This window comes from Dromiciops gliroides, chromosome 2, assembly GCF_019393635.1.
Source record: "Dromiciops gliroides isolate mDroGli1 chromosome 2, mDroGli1.pri, whole genome shotgun sequence".
NCBI classification, from domain to species: domain Eukaryota; kingdom Metazoa; phylum Chordata; class Mammalia; order Microbiotheria; family Microbiotheriidae; genus Dromiciops; species Dromiciops gliroides.
Window position 1 is genome coordinate 375,041,934 of NC_057862.1, and position 16,322 is coordinate 375,058,255.

Below are 16,322 nucleotides of genomic sequence, written 5' to 3' on the forward strand. Positions count from 1 at the left end.
TTATGCCATCTTCACTCTGCCCAAAAAAACCCCCAAAACGGGGTCACAAATAATCAGATACAACTGAGAAACGACTAAACAATTATAATAAAGCATTTAATAAATACCTTTTCACTCATTCATCCATTCCCTACTCAATTTTGTCCTCCCGCCCCCTTTTCCTCCTCTCCTTCCACCTCCCCTCATACTTTCTTTTCTCATTCTGAACTTTTCCCCAGGCTCATGCCCTCTATCTAGAATGCTTTTTCTTGTCCTTTCTGTTTATCTATAACCTACCCACTGAGGGAGAGAAGGAAGAATCTAGGCTAGGAAGAGGTTAGATTTGTGTGTCTAACCAGATAGAGGCATCTGGGACTAAAGAATCTCTAGGAAAACATCTCCTAAGTTGGACAACGTTAATAGTGGAAATAGCACAAGATCTGTAGTTAAAAGAAGCATAGTCTGATTTCTTCTTACAATCTATATGAAGCCTGGGCAAGTCACTTCCCCTCCTTTGGGACTCAGGTTCCTTATAAGTAAAATGAGAGGATTGAGCAAGACATTTATGGTCCCTTCCATCTATGCAATGTTATATTCCATGGACCAAATTCTCCTCCAGTTTGGACATACTGCACTCTATTTTATGGGCAGCTTAGGTCGTGCAGCAGATAGGGCACTGGGCTTGGAATCAGGGAGAGACACATCTTCCTGAGTTCAAATCCAGCCTCAGACACTTATTAACTGTGTGACTCTGGGCAAGTCACTTAACCCTGTTTGCCTCAGCTTCCTCATCTGTCAAATGAGCTGGAGAAGAAAATGGCAAACCATTCCAGTATCTCTGCCAAGAAAACCCCAAATGAGGTCACAGAGTCAGATATGACAACCACAAACTCTATTTTATAAGGTTGGTCCTACTATAAATGTTCTTACTTTGATACTGAAACTGTCCAGTGCCCCTATGATCATCAATTTTATAGTGTATTTATTCTATTAAGTCCTTACATCTGGAGTAAGGAGACTTTGTTGTATTTAAGAAAGCTGAACAGAAAGCATATTGGGGGCAGATAACCTAACTCCTGTAGAGGGGTCTGAAGATACCTTTTGACATTACCCCAGCTAATTTCCCTGGGATGGTTGCTGAGAATACAAACAGGGAACTCATCACAGGGGTTCTTACTTGTTGCCAATGGGGTCTTGACCTTCCAGGTAACTAGGTTGAATATTTTCTTCTTTCATAGACAGAAAAACTGAAGTTCAGAGAGGTTGGGAAGGAAGTAGAGAGCTTTTTCAAGGCCTCAGTTTATTTCTCATTCTTGAGTTTCTGGTCTGTGACTACCTGTTTATCAGGACTCTGACCAGAAATGACAGGTTGGCTTAGAACCCTAAGGCGAATCAGCACTTTTTAGGGGCATCAGGGGAAGGGACTGAGCTGGAGTGACATCACTGCTGATTGGCTTAGAAAGAGAAAATTGGATAGGATTTCATTTCGACTACTTGCGCTGAATGAGTTAACATTTTCTTAGACCCTGTGTTCCAGGAACCTGGTATCTGGGTATGTCTAATAGTAATCCTTCCTTTTATTGTGGTCAGACTTTTACTTCCATATAGCATCTAGTGGAGGTTGACTGACTAAAGTTGAGGGATAAAAAAATGACAGAAATAGGGGATTGAAAGCTAAAAGGGGCTTAGACTTTGGTCACCAGGGACCAACTAAGAGATATGGGACCCAGGACTTCAGGGAGGAGGGAGGAGACAAGTCGAGAATGCTAGAAAAAAAGAGAGATCACAAACTGAGAAGTGAGAAAGAACAAAGAGTTAGTTTAAAGAGAGGAGATATTATCTGGAATGAGGACCTAGGGCTGAGAGGATATAAGTGTCTTCAAAGCCAAAACTATGTGTTTTGTCTTTGTGTGACCAGAACCAAGGCCCTTGCCTATAGCAGGAACTATATAGTTGCTTATTGAATTTAACAGAACTATCAAGCACCCCTGAAATCAAGTGACTTGGCTCAAGGTTCAGTGCTACTACATGGTAGTTATATGACCTCAGCCAAATAATTTAACCTTCCCTGAAACTCTGTTTCCTGAGGTGTAAAATGGGGGTAAGAATAAGTGTATTAGCTATCAGTCTCATAGTGCTGTTGTGAGAAGGCATATTGTAAAACACAGCAGAAATGTATAATTATTTTGTTATTGTTGTTATTATCAAACAGAGCCAGAGGAGGGAGGTGATTTATCTATCATATAGCAAGTTAGTGACAGAGCTGGCCTAGAACCTAGACCTTTTAGGCCATGTAAAATGAAGCTACAGGAGGTAATATGGCATAGAAAGAGACTTGGACTAGGATCCTAGATTTTCAGTGTGCTTAGAATATTCCAAGATTGTCATCTTTTTCACAGAAATTCTAGGAAGGACAGACAATGGAGGTACTTCACCACAGCACTGATTCAGTGGTTTCTAGTCTGGGAAAACTGTCTTTCTATGATTGGGAATGAGCCTTGCCCTTGATTACTTTATCCTGAGATGTCTATCCAAGCATGCTAGAAGCCTATAGCATTCCCCTTCCCATAGCATCCTGTCCCCATATTAGCAGGGATGCAACAAAGTTGACAGGATCTTCACTCACCAGAGATGCCCAGGAGTAGAGTCATCAGCAGAAAAGGCAGGGTGGAGGTGGTTGGGCATGTAGGTATTGCCATAGTATTGGATCCTTTGTCTATCTTTCCTTAGAGAGGATGCCAAGACACTCTTCCTATAGAAGAGGAAACTGATTGAATCTTTCTCTAGTCTGAGGGGATGGAGGCGAGCCCAGAATGTCCCTAGTATGGCTCAGAAAGAGGAACTGGATAGAATTTCAGTCTAACATGATAGCCTGGGTGGTATAACCATTTCTTGGTGGTTGTGTTCTAGATACTGTGGCTGGTAAAAACAGTCCTTTTTGCTATGATTAAGGCATATTACTTCGTCTTAAAAAACCCCCCAAACTTCAGTGGTTCTCTATCAACTGGAGGATAAAATACTAATGTCTTAAGTCTGGCATTTAAGGCCCTCCACAGTCTGGCCCAACTCTCCTTTCCTAACCACATTTTAAATTATAAATGTTCATGTTAAGCTATTAATTAGCTGTTTGCTAAAACCATTCGTACTGTACTCATGCAGACCATCTCCCCTATTGGTTGAAATGAATGGAAAATTCTCAAGTAATTCTTTCAAAAGGTGAATGGATAAAATTAATGAAAAAACATTTATTGAGCATTTGTTATGGGGCACATATAGGAAGTGTGTTGAGCACTGGGTATACAAACAGAAAAAACAAGATAGTCCTTGCTCTTGAGGAGTTTACACTCTAACTAGGGGAGACAAAATAAAAAGAAAGCTACAGGATAGATGGTAAATCCCAGAATTCCTAAGGGTGAAGTAATGGGGTAAGATCATAGGGGACAAAGGATGAAGAAGATAGATAAAAGGGACCTGATAACCCCAAGGGAGCATAAGAAAGAGTCCAAGGCTGGATATACAGATCTGGGAGCCATCTGCTTATATATGATAATTTAACCAATAGAAGCTGATAAGATCACCAAGTGAAATACTGTAGAGAGAGAAGTGGGGGCCAGGACAAAATGTATTCTCTTTGGACTAGTATTTAACATTCCACTTTTCTAGTTTTATTTCACAGTAGAATTCTTGACAAGTTGTACTGAAAATAGAAAAACAGCTATTCTCTGTATCTCTTCATTACCCTAAGTTGCTAGGTAGTATGATAGATAGAGTTTTGGAATTAAAATTCAGAAGACATGAATTGAAATCTTACTTCAGACACTTATTAGCAGTGTGAGCCTGGGCAAGTCACTTAATCAATCAATCAACATTTATTAAGTGCCTCTATGTGCCAGGCACTGTGTGCTGGAGGTACAAAAAGAGACAAAAGACAATCCCTGTTGTCAGGGACTGTCTAATGGGGGGAAATATTATAAAAACATATATGCAAACAATCTATGTATAGGATAAATGGGAAATAATTAACAGAGGGAAAGCATGAGCATTAAGGGATTGGGGAAAGCTTCCTGTAGAAGGTAGGATTTAATTTGGAACTTTAAAAAAGCCAGGGAAGCCAGTAGGTGAAAATGAGGAGAAAAAGCATTTCAGGTATGGGGACATTGCCAGAGAAAATGCCAAGAGCTAAGAGATGAAGTGTCTTGTTCATGAAACAGCCAGGAGGCCTGTATAAGTGAATCAGAGTATATGGTAAGGTTCAAGAAGACTGGAAAGGCAGAAGGGGCAGAGGTTATAAAGGGTTTTAAATGGAGAGCAAAAGGTTTTGTTTTTAATTCTGTAGGCAATAGGGAGCCATAAGAATTTCTTGAGGAGGTGGGTGGAAGGATAAAATGAGTTTTTTTTTTTTCCTTCAGGATGAGGGAGACATTCTCTCTCTTTTAGCATTTTAATTTTTAATTAATTTATTTTTAATGTTCTTTTCTTTTTAAATTTTGAGTTTCAAATTCTCTCCCTTTCACACCTTCCCTAGCCCACTGAGAAGGCAAATAATATATTAATTATACATGTGAAATCGCGCAAAACAAATGTCCATATTAGCCATATATATATATATATATAATATTTTAAAAGCAAGAAAAATAGACAGTGAGGAAATTTTGCTTTAATATGCATCAAGAGTTCATCAGTTTTCTCTCTCGAGATGGATAGTTTTTTTTTTATTATGAGTCCTTTGGGATTGTCTTGGATCATTGGTTTGATTAGAGTAGCCATGTCTTTCATGGTTGATCATTATAACATTGTTACTGTACATAATGATCTTCCAGTTCTTCTCACTTCATTTTGCATCAGTTAATATAGTTCTTGCCATATTTTTTTCCTACCTGAAACTACCCCCTTGTTATTTCTTATAAGATGATAGATAGTACCCTATTATAATCATATGCCACAGCTTAAGTCATTCCCCAATTGGTGAATTTCCCACTCAATTTCCAATTCTTAGCCACTACAAAAAGAACTGCTGTAAATATTTTTGTACATATATGTCCTTTTCCTTTTTAAAAAAAATCTCTTTGGGATATAAACTAAGGAGTAGCATTCCTGTTATGCACAATTTTATAGCTATTTTGGAATAGTTCCAAATTGTTCTCTGGAATGATTGGACCAGTTTACTATTCCAAGAGAGTTCATTAGTATACCTATTTGTCCCTCATCCCCTCCAGCATCTGTTACTTCTAATAGTCATACCTGTATCATAGAAGGAATCTATGTAACAATTTATATAATATTGGAATTAATTTTTCTTTGAATGTTTGATAGAATTCACTTGTGAATCCATCTGGTCTTAGAATCTTTTTCTGGGGCAGCTAGGTGGAGCAGTGGATAGAGCACTGGCCCTGGATTCAGGAGTACCTGAGTTCAAATCCAGCCTCAGACACTTGACACTTACTAGCTGTGTGACCCTGGGCAAGTCACTTAACCCCAATTGCCTCACTAAAAAAAAAAATAATCTTTTTCCTTGGAAGTTCATTTGTAGCTTGTTCAACTAATTTTCTTTGAAATTGAATTGTTTAAATTCTCTGTTTCTTATTCTATTAATTTGAAAAACACATATTTTTGTAAATACACATTTATTTCTTTTAAGTTGTTGGTTTTGTTGACACATAGTTGGACAAGTTAGTTTTTAACAATGTCCTTTATTTCTTATTTATTTTTTGTGAATTTTACTTTTTCTTTTTTGACATTGATAATATGATTTTCTTCTTTCTTTTTTATTTTTCAGTTAATAGGTTATCTTTTTGTCTTTTGTCTTTAAAAACAGTTCCTACTTTTATTTATCAATTCAATTTTTTTTGTTTTCAATTTTGTTAATTTCTTCTTTGATTTTAAGGATTTCTATTTTGCTATTTAATTAAGGTTTTGAAATTTGTTAGTTTAGTTGCATTTTCAAATCATTGATCTTTTCTCCCTTTTTCTTAATATAAGAGTTTAGGGACACAAATTTTCCCTAAGAACTCTTTGGCTACATCTCCAAAATTTTGAAATATTTTCTTCTTGTTGTTATCGATTTTTTGTTTTGTTTTGTTAGTGGTTTTTTTGTGTGTTTTGTTTGTTTTTTGTTTTGGGGTGAGGCAATTGGGGTTAAGTGACTTGCCCAAAGTCACACAGCTAGCTAGTTAAGTGTCAAGTGTCTGAGGCCGAATTTGAACTCAGGTCCTCCTGAATCCAGGGCTGGTGCTTTATCCACTGCGCCACCTAGCTGCCCCATGTTGTTATCAATTTTAATTAAAGTGTTTATTGTTTATTTGATCTGTTCTTTGACCCAACAGTTCTTCAGTCGTAATCTCCAGTAGATTTTTAATACTTATCCAGTGACTATTTAATAATTTTTGTTGTATTGTGATCAGTAAATACATGTATAATGTTTTTGCTTTTCTTCATTTGTTTATGAAGTTTTTATCTTAAGATATGATCATTCCCCTCTAAGAACAGAAATGAGAATTGCATTTGCTCCTTTTCATTTACATTCAATAATTGTCTGATATGTATATAATTTTTAGATATCTAATTTTTCTGACATTATATTCAGGTCCTTAACTTCTATCTTGTTTATTTATTTATTTATTTATTGGTTAGATTTATCTATGTGGATAAGGCTGCATTGAGGTCTTCCATTGTTATAGTATAATTGTCTTTTTCTCCTTATAATTAATTTAGTTTTTCCTCTAACTATTGATAAGTTACACCATTGGGTGTATATACATACACACATACATATATACATGTTATACACATATATGTTAAGTATTACAATTAATTTATTGTCTGTTACCTTTCAGTAAAATATAATTCTCTTTATTTCTTTTAATTAAGTTTATTTTTGTTGTTTCTTTCCCTGAAATCATAATGGCTACTCTTGACATTTTGTGTTTAGCTGGGGTAAAATAGATTTTGCTTCAGACTTTTATTTACATCTGTATAAATCTTTTTTTTTTTGGTTTAGGTTTTATTTGATATCATATACAAAATGTTTCCAGACCCAAGAGGGTTTAATCCTCCTCCTCTTCTTCCTCTTCATCCTGGTTGATCTGGAAGTACCATAATTCGTAACTCTCCTTGCTATTGGCCACTACTTGGAGCCAATCCCAAAGATTGTTCTTCTTTAAGTATTTCTTTATCAGGTACTTCAAATACCTTTTAGAAAATGGCACCTCTGAAGTCATGGTGATCTTACTCTTGCTTCTCTCAATGGTTACAACTCCACCACCAAGATTGCTGGCCTTTCCATTCACTTTGATTCATTCTTGTAAAAACTGCTCAGAATTAGCAGCATCCATAATCCCATCTTCCACAGGATGGGTTCAATCCAGGGTAAATTTAAGGACTTGCTTCTTTTTTTTGCTGCCTTTCATCACAGATTTCTTCACAGGAGCCATGATGATCAAGGAGGCAGAAAGGGCTGTATAAGTCTTAATGTTTCAAGTTATGTTTCTTGTAAGAACGTATTGTCGGATTTTGTTTTCTAATCTATTCTGCTAACCTCTTCTATTTCATGAGTGAGTTCATCACATTCATGATCATGAACAAACTCCAAACTGTCTTTGAGTTCAGTCTTCTTTCCTATCCAGAGCTACTCTAGATCTCTTGGTCATTGGGATCTTATAGAGACAAGTCCCTTCTCATCCTAATGCCTCCCTCACCGATGTTTCTTTCATGTCCCTCACCAACTTCCAGGCAGACTATTCACATCATCACCCAAGAAAATAATGAGCTAATTCCTCAAGGGATTAGTAGTGAAAGGATATGAACAAGAACTTCTTTAAAAATAATTAAAATTATTAATAGACAGCACAGCATAGTAGAGAGAGAAATGTCCTCAAAGCCAGGAAGATGTGGGATCAAGTTTCTCTGACAGTGTGTCACTGGTCAAGCCATTTGAACTCTGAGTTGCTTTAGGACTAGGCAACTCTTTAAAACTATATAAAGAGAAGAGAAGGTGCTAATGTGTATAAGTGGAGGGATTTTCCTCACTTTGATCATTCATTAGAATGAAGGAATGAATGTACAGGTCTAGTCCCAGATGTTATATGCCAAACTTGAATGCTCCAAATCACTAATAATAAGATAAATGCAAACGAAAGGAACTCTGGAGAGTTCACACCTAGAAAATTGACAAAGATGACAAAAGATGGGAATAATCAGTATTGAAGGGGTTATGAAAAGATGGGCACACTAATAATAGCTAATATATCTATAGTATTTATTATGTGCCAGGCACTAAGCACTTTAAAATTATTATCTTGTTTGAGTCTCACAATAACTCTGCTAAGTAGGTGCTATTATTATCCCCATCTTACAGATGAGCAAACTGAGGAGTTAAGTGGCTTGCCCAGGATCACACAGCTAGTATGTATGTGAGACTGGATTTAAACTTAGGTCTTCCTGACTGCAGGCCTAACATTCTATCTATTGTGTGTAGGACTTGTTTATTTGTTTGTTTTTTTTTTGCAGGGCAATTGGGGTTAAGTGACTTGCCCAGGGTCACACAGCTAGTAAGTGTTAAGTGTCTGAGGCCGGATTTGAACTCAGGTACTCCTGACTCCAGGGCCGGTGCTCTATCCACTGCGCCACCTAGCCGCCCCTTGTTTATTTGTTTTTAAAATTAAATTATGTAAAAGTCTTAGAGGTAAATAGAACTTAGATGACTTTTACCCCCTGAAGATTGATAGACATATTGTTTTAGTGCAATAAAGGAAGGAAGCTAATTTGAAAGTAATCCCAGAGTGAAGAAAAAAAGATAGACATGAAATTTGAATTTAAAAATTTATCTGGAGATTTATAGCTACCTCTTGTTAACCCTTTCTTGAGCATGAAAAGAGAAAAGCTTGTTTAAATCAGGGAGCGACTTAAAAATGAGTAAAATTTAATTAAGGAGTGGAAAGGGTAATTTAAACTGTAGAGGAGTCAGTGAGGAGGGACTACTAGTCTCAGAGAAATTTATTAGCTGTATGATCTTAAGCAATTTATCTTATATCTGTTTAACTTAGTTTCCTGATCTGTAAAGAGGAAAATAATAATGGTACCTACCCAGGTTATGGTGAGGATCAAAATGATCTAATGATTGTGAAGTGTTTAACACAGTAACTGGCATATATTAAGCACTATATAAATATTGACTATTATTATTTCTTTAATTGACTATAATTGCAAATTGCATTTTAGATATTATTAGTATAAAATGACAAAGGAGATAAATGAATGATTTCCTATGTAACATAATTTGGAAATGGATTTGGCTGAATTTATGTCATCTGACTGGCGATGAGTTTTGTTTCATGTTTTAAAGACATGATGTGTATGTTATTGTATTTCTAAATTCTCTTATGTTGTGAAATTTGAGAAATAATTATATCAGAAATTTTTTTAGAAAAGCAATAATATAGAGGACAATACATGTGACAGCACAAGATGGAGTTCATGACATAGATTCTAATTGATTTTCTTGATTCCTACACTAAACCAATTCCATTTTGTAGTTGGCCTTCACTTCATTTCGTCACATGCCACCCAGCTTCCTGGGACTATGAATTGGGCCAACCAATTGCTGGAAAGCAATTTGGATTTATTCTAAGAAAGTGACAACCCTTAGACCTAGGGATCCACATATCTATATATTCATGTCTATGTCTGTCTATGTCTGTGTCTGTGTCTGTGTCTGCGTCTATGTCTATGTCTATCTATATATCTACATTTACATCCATATTTGTCTGTCTACACACATATACATATATATGTATACATATCAAGGAGGTCAAAGACAGAAAGGCCCCATAAACACCAAAATATTTATAGCAGCTCCTTTTGTGGTTGCAAAGATGTGGAAGCCAAATAGATATTAGTTGTTTGGGGGAAGGTTAAATAAATTGTTGTACATGAATCTAATGGAATATTTTTGCTTCAAAAGAAATTATGAATATGAAGAATTCAGAGAAGCATGGGAAGACAAACAAATTGAATCAAAATGAAGTAAGCAGAACCAGGAAGAAAAATATATTTAATGACTCCAATAATGTAAATAAAAAGGAAAATCTGAAATTGAATACTTTGTAATTATAAGCTTGCCCCAGAAGAAAGATGTCAAAATGCATATTGTCAGATTTTGGCAGTGCTTTCCCATAACTCTCAACACATACAGGCTCTTTAAAAAAATATTTGCTACAAAGAAATGACTCTTTGCATAGTAGGATAAAGAGGGATATATTCAGAAATGAAGGTGATATAGAAGTAAAATGTATCAATACAAACTTTTAAAAGGTATTACAAATTCATAGGCTGGTAGGAAACTCTGGGAGGGAGCTTGGACTGAATCTCCTTTTGTAGGTTTGATGGGGAAGGTTCATGAACTGTGACCTCTGGAAGCCATGAGCTGCTCTTCTTGTAGTCTTTGCAAAGTAGCTCTGTGGATTCTGGAACTACCTGGTTCTTTTCTCTTCTGCTGGGGGAAGGAAAGGCATGAAATCTTTTTTTTTTTTGGGTGAGGCAATTGGGGGTAAGTGACTTACCTAGGGTCACACAGCTAGTAAGTGTTAAGTGTCTGAGGCTGGATTTGAACTCAGGTCCTCCTGAATCCAGGGGTGGTGCTTTATCCACTGCACCACCTCGCTACCCCTAAAGGCATGAAATCTTAAAGCTTCAGAGCCCTGGAAACCCTTGATTCCTCCCTGGTATAGTAATCAAAGTCCTTAAGATCTCCTTCATCCTACCTTTCTCTATGCCTTCTTCTCCCCACCCACTGGAGAAGGGGGGAGGAGAAGGTGGACTTCCCTATGGAGACAACTTCTAGGAAAGCTAGGAGACCTTGTAGTTCTAGGGTAGAGGGAACAAAGCCTGTGTGGATACATGCTAGAGGCAAAAGGAGGCCTAAGCTGAGGAGCTAGTGGATAGGAGCAGCTCCTGAGCTCGTAGCTAGAAATAAAGGAAAGATGAAGGCCAGTCCCCTCTCCCACTGATATTCCATCATATAATCTTTTATATCTTTTCATGATACTAAACATTCCTACCTTTTTTCACTTCTGGCCATTTGAAAACTATCCCATCTTACTAGCTCCTCCCTGTACTCTCAGTGAAGAGAAAGATTCCCAACTTTGTAACTAACTTGCTGTTTTTCCTCTGACAAGTCATTTATCCTTTATGGCCCTCAGTTTCCTTCTCTGTATAATTAAGAGCATGAACCAAATTGCTCCCAGGATTGTCATTCTATGTTCTATATTTGAATGTCTCATCTAGCTCTTGAATTTTATGGTCTATGGTCTAAGATCCTTCTCAGCTCTGAATTTCCACGTTCTGTGTTCTAAGGCCCTTCCTAGGTCTGACATCCAATATTCTAAGGTCCCTTCTAAACTCGAAATTCCGGGATTCTGAGATTTTGGAATTACTTACTTCTGACCTCATTTTCCTTTTATCATTCAGCCTTTTAGGAAATTGTTCTGTGTAATTTGTTGAATGCTGGAGACTCTGGTAGGAGAGATATCAGGATATTCTGAAAGCTTCCAAGATTAGGGGAAGGGGCTACACTTTTCCCAAGACCTCATGTAGTACTTCACAGGGTGGAGATATGGGGAGATGAATTGTTAGAACTCTTGGAATCATCATTCTTCTGCTCCTTTCACTTCCTGCCAGGCCAGTCCACTCACCATGCCTCTATCTAAAAAATATCTTTGAGCATTGACAGACATTTTCAGAGGGAATTGTCAAAACCCATAAATGTTGCTGAGGCCTAAAGACTGGCCACTTCTCATTGTAATTCTGACTGTGGCTCTGGTATTCTTCCCTGAGGCTGGACCTTATCATAATGGGACAAAATTACTCTCTCACCTTTATATTCTTCTCTTCTTTATAATATAGATGGTCAAGATGCTGAGTAGTAACAGCGCTTTCACCACCAGGAGGACAGGTGCAAAGAAGAAAATGGAAATCCCTGGATCTTCTGGACACTGGAGAGCTGAGACTGAACCAAGGGACAAGAGCATCCATTAGATGAGGTGAGTAAGGGGGATAAAGATAAGTTGAGGAGTGAGGAAGTGGAGATAAGTTGATGCAAAATTCTTCTCAGGCCTTCACTGTCCCCATCTAAGCCATGTGATCAGTCCAACCCCTGAGTTCCTATGGAATTTCAACAGGAAGGGATCATAAGATCATTGCATCTTTTTTTTTTTTTTTTTTTTAGTGAGGCAATGGGGGTTAAGTGACTTGCCCAGGGTCACACAGCTAGTAAGTGTCAAGTGTCTGAGGCCGGATTTGAACTCAGGTACTCCTGACTCCAGGGCCGGTGCTCTATCCACTGCGCCACCTAGCTGCCCCAAGATCATTGCATTTTGCATCTAGAGGTGGCAGGGCCCTTATAGATCACTAGGTCAGTGCCTCTTATTTTATAGCTAAAGGTGCTGAGGCTCAGAGAGGTTAGTGATTTGCCCAAGGTTACTCAGCAAGTTAATGACAGAGCAGACTTGTTGTCTGGCTCCAAGTCCAGGGCTCTTATATGTGTACTTCAAAGCCTCCTGAGGACTTGGGTTTGGGATTTAGCTTTGCTACTTGCTACCTGTGTGACCTTCGGAAAGTCATGTGGCCTCTCTGGGCCTCAGTTTCCTCAAATATAAAATGAGGAGGTTGTACTAGATGGTTTCTTTGTATCCTTTCAGCTCTACATCCATGATCCTATAAATTGCTCTCCCCATATCAAGGCTCTCTACTATGAGCCATCTTGCTGGAAAAATCTTCCTAATCCTTCCTGATCCCAGTCCCCCTCTACTAAAAAAAAGTCCTTGGCTATAGGATAAAGTCCAAATTGCCTTTCATTCAAGACCTTTCATGTTGTGAACATAATCTACTTTTCCAGTATTATCTCCCATCACTTGCACACTATACTGTACCCAATACAATCTCTCCATTATCTCATCTTGTGCACTGCCTACCTCCTGATTTGTGGTCACTTTCTGTCACTATTTAGGATGCTGTACCTGCTTCTCTCCACCTGTCCTAATGTTCCCCATCTTCTAAGGTTGACTTCAAATTTTACTTCCTCCAGGAAACCTTCCCTGACCATCCCAGTCCTCACCCAGTGAACTCTCTCTTCTATAGTTCTGTCTATATAATTCATTTACCCTTATCATAAGTACCCACATTACTTAGCCTAGGGTTGTAAATGTCTTCATGTGCATAAATGCTTTCTCCCCAACTAGATTGAGCACTGCCTGAAGATATACTTCCAGGATGTTATTGTTGTTCAGTTCTTTCAGTCATGTACAACTCTTTGTAAACCCATTTCGCGTTTTCTTGGCAGAGATACTGGAGTGGTTTACCATTTCCTTCTCCACCTCATTTTACAGGTGAGAAAACTGAGGCAAAAAGAATTAAGTGATTTGCTCAGGGTCACATAGTAAGTGTCTGAGGCCACATTTGAACTCAGGAAGATGAGTCTTCTTGACTCCAGGTTCGGCCTTCTATCCACTGTGCCACCTAGCTGCCCCACTTTCAAGATAAGAGGAATAATCTTGTCTAATCTAAATGTGAAAAGGAGTCCTCTCTGGTATATCACCAGTCACTCAACCTCTTTTTAAAGACTTCTAGTGTTGGGTAAATGGTCTCAATCCAACTCTGAAAGTCAATGATTCTATGGCCTCTCCCTCTGGAACCAAATGGGTCAGACCTGTAAATCCTATCCAGGATAGCCTCTCATTGAAAGAGGGAGGGGCAGCTAGGTGGCACAGTGAATAAAGCACCAGCCCTGGATTCAGGAGGATCTGAGTTCAAATCCAGCCTCAGACACTTGACACTTACTAGCTGTGTGACTCTGGGCAAGTCACTTAACCCTCATTGCCCCACAAAAAAAAAAAAAAGAAGGGAGGGAGGGAGGGGGAAGAGAGAGAGAGAGAGAGAGAGAGAGAGAGAGAGAGAGAGAGAGAGAGAGAGAGCGAGCGAGCAGAAGGGAAGGGAGGGAAGGGAATGGACCTGTGTGTCTTGTGTGTTTGACATTTGGCTCAGGGGTGGATCATCTGAGGAGAGGATGGGAAAGAAGAATCCCTAGGAGCCAGGGTCTGGGGCATAGAAGACCAGAGAACTCAGAGCTGATAGTGGAAGAGAGGATTAAGATCTGGAAGGGACCTTAGAAATCACCTAAGCCATCCACCCTCCCTCAATTTATTTGGCAGATGATGAAATCGAGGCCCAGAGAGTTGCTTTGGCCAAGGTCATAAAGTAGTTAGTAGCAGAGCTGGGATTGGACTCCAAGTTCTCTGAATCGAAATCCGATATCTTCAGTATTAGAATCTTCAGTACACCATGATGCCTTTCCTTGCTCTGTACTCACCCACAGAGAGCCTGGTGCCTAATCCAGACTTAGAATCTATATAACTTCTATTACTCTGGTGGAACTTCACACAGTAATAGACTCCATCGTCCTGAGTGGTGATGTTGCTGATGAGGATGGTCAAATTCCTATGTGAGTGGTTCACTCTCCGTGCTCTGGCAGAAGCCTGGTCTTTGTCACTGTATATGAGCTGCTGTCCCTTTCCTTTTCCTTTGAACCATTTGGTAGGGCCATCAAATACATCACTGGTCAGCACACAGGGCAATATTGTTGAGCTTCCTTGAATCGCTTTCAGTGGGCCCCAGGGTTGTTCCACCTCAAGATCTTTCTGGGGTTTTGTACCTGGAAAGGAGAGCAGTTCATGGGGCATGATAAAGTGGGAGAAGTCAAGAATACCCTGGCTGTTATACATTGAAAGGATATGATTTGGGATTTAGGAGACCTAAGTTCTAGTCTGGACTCTCACACTTACTGGTTGGAGACATAGGACCTCACTAAGGAGACACTAGACTCCAATGAGGGAATGAGGTCCATTTGATCTGAGAAGTGTCTATCTCTCCCCATTGGAGTCTAGTGTCTCCTTAGTCCTTTCCTATTCTCACTGTCAGATCTGGCCACCCTCCTTGTAATTATAGCAGTGCAATTTCTTCAAGGTCTGGTGAGGAGAAAGGGCACTGGGGAGCTGGAGGAAGAGAGGAAGGAGATCTTTATTTTAGATACTAGAAAGATAATTTGGTAACTAAAGAGATGGGATTGGAAATCTGATGACGTTTTAGACTTGGGGACCTGTGGAATAAAAATAAAAAGCTCATTTACTTCTGGGTCTGGGTTTACTTCTCTATGAAATGACGGGGCAGCACTATTTAAACTATCTACTCTCTGTAGGGTAGTGTAGCATAGTGTTTAGAGAATTGGTCTTATAACCAGTAAGACCTGAGTTTAACACCCTCTTTTGACACATACTGGGTTTGTGACCCTGAGTAAGTGTCATGGAACCTTTCAGGCCTCTAGGAAACTTTCTAAGGCTGAAAATTTCAGAGAATGTGCCCAACTGTATTAGTAGACAGAGTTACCTTATTTGAGATTTCTTTATATGACTCAATTCCCAGGTCTAGTCTCTTGTATTCCATAGTGAAATAATCAGATTGATTCTATATCATCTTTTAATTGATCCTATTTACAGTTAATTGATTTTGTCTTGTTACATCCTTAGTCATGGTTTTTGTATTTGAACTTATTTCAGAAATTCTAAACTTAAGTTTAGAAATCCAGTTCTTTTGTCGATCATTGTTCTATTCTTGATTCAGGGAAATCTGTTATCCTTGAGGGATGCAGATGGGCACCAGGGAGTCTGGCCTAGTATCTTTACACCACCAACCTATCCTTCAAGGATGTCTGATTTGTCATCCAAAGAAGTCTGGTCCACTATCTCTAACTTTGCAGGTGAACTCAAACAATGAACATTTCTCAGTCACAGGAGGGAAGGAAGGGGTTGTTGCTAGTCTCTCATTCTCAATTTCCAATCATATTGTCCCCTATGTCTCAGTTGTGTAACCAATCATATTGATTTCTTCATTCATGATGTCAAGCTCTTGTAACCAATCAGAACTGTCTCCCCCCCCCCCCCATGAAGTGCTGTTCCTTCTATATTTTTAAAGCTATGAAAGACCTCATTTGAGGTCTTAGCTTTGCTGAGGAAGCTGAGATCCCATATATTAGCTAACTATTGTCTTTTTTGGGGGGCGGGGTATGGGGGTTAAGTGACTTGCCCAGGGTCACACAGCTAGTGTCAAGTGTCTGAGGCCGAATTTGAACTCAGGTACTCCTGAATTCAGGGCTGGTGCTTTATCTACTGCGCCACCTAGCTGCCCCTAACTGTTGTCTTTTTTCTCTTCTACCCTTTGTAGCTAAAGGGAAAGTTTGTCTACAATAGTGTCTCTACTTTCCTTTCACTCTTTTCTTAGCCCATTATACTCTAACTTCT

General features: G+C 38.7%; 1 pseudogene; it reads right to left on the bottom strand.

Moving 5' to 3' along the window:
• Positions 1 to 7,022: 7,022 nt before the first annotated feature.
• LOC122744671 lies at positions 7,023 to 7,421 on the bottom strand (annotated as a pseudogene).
• Positions 7,422 to 16,322: the final 8,901 nt, after the last annotated feature.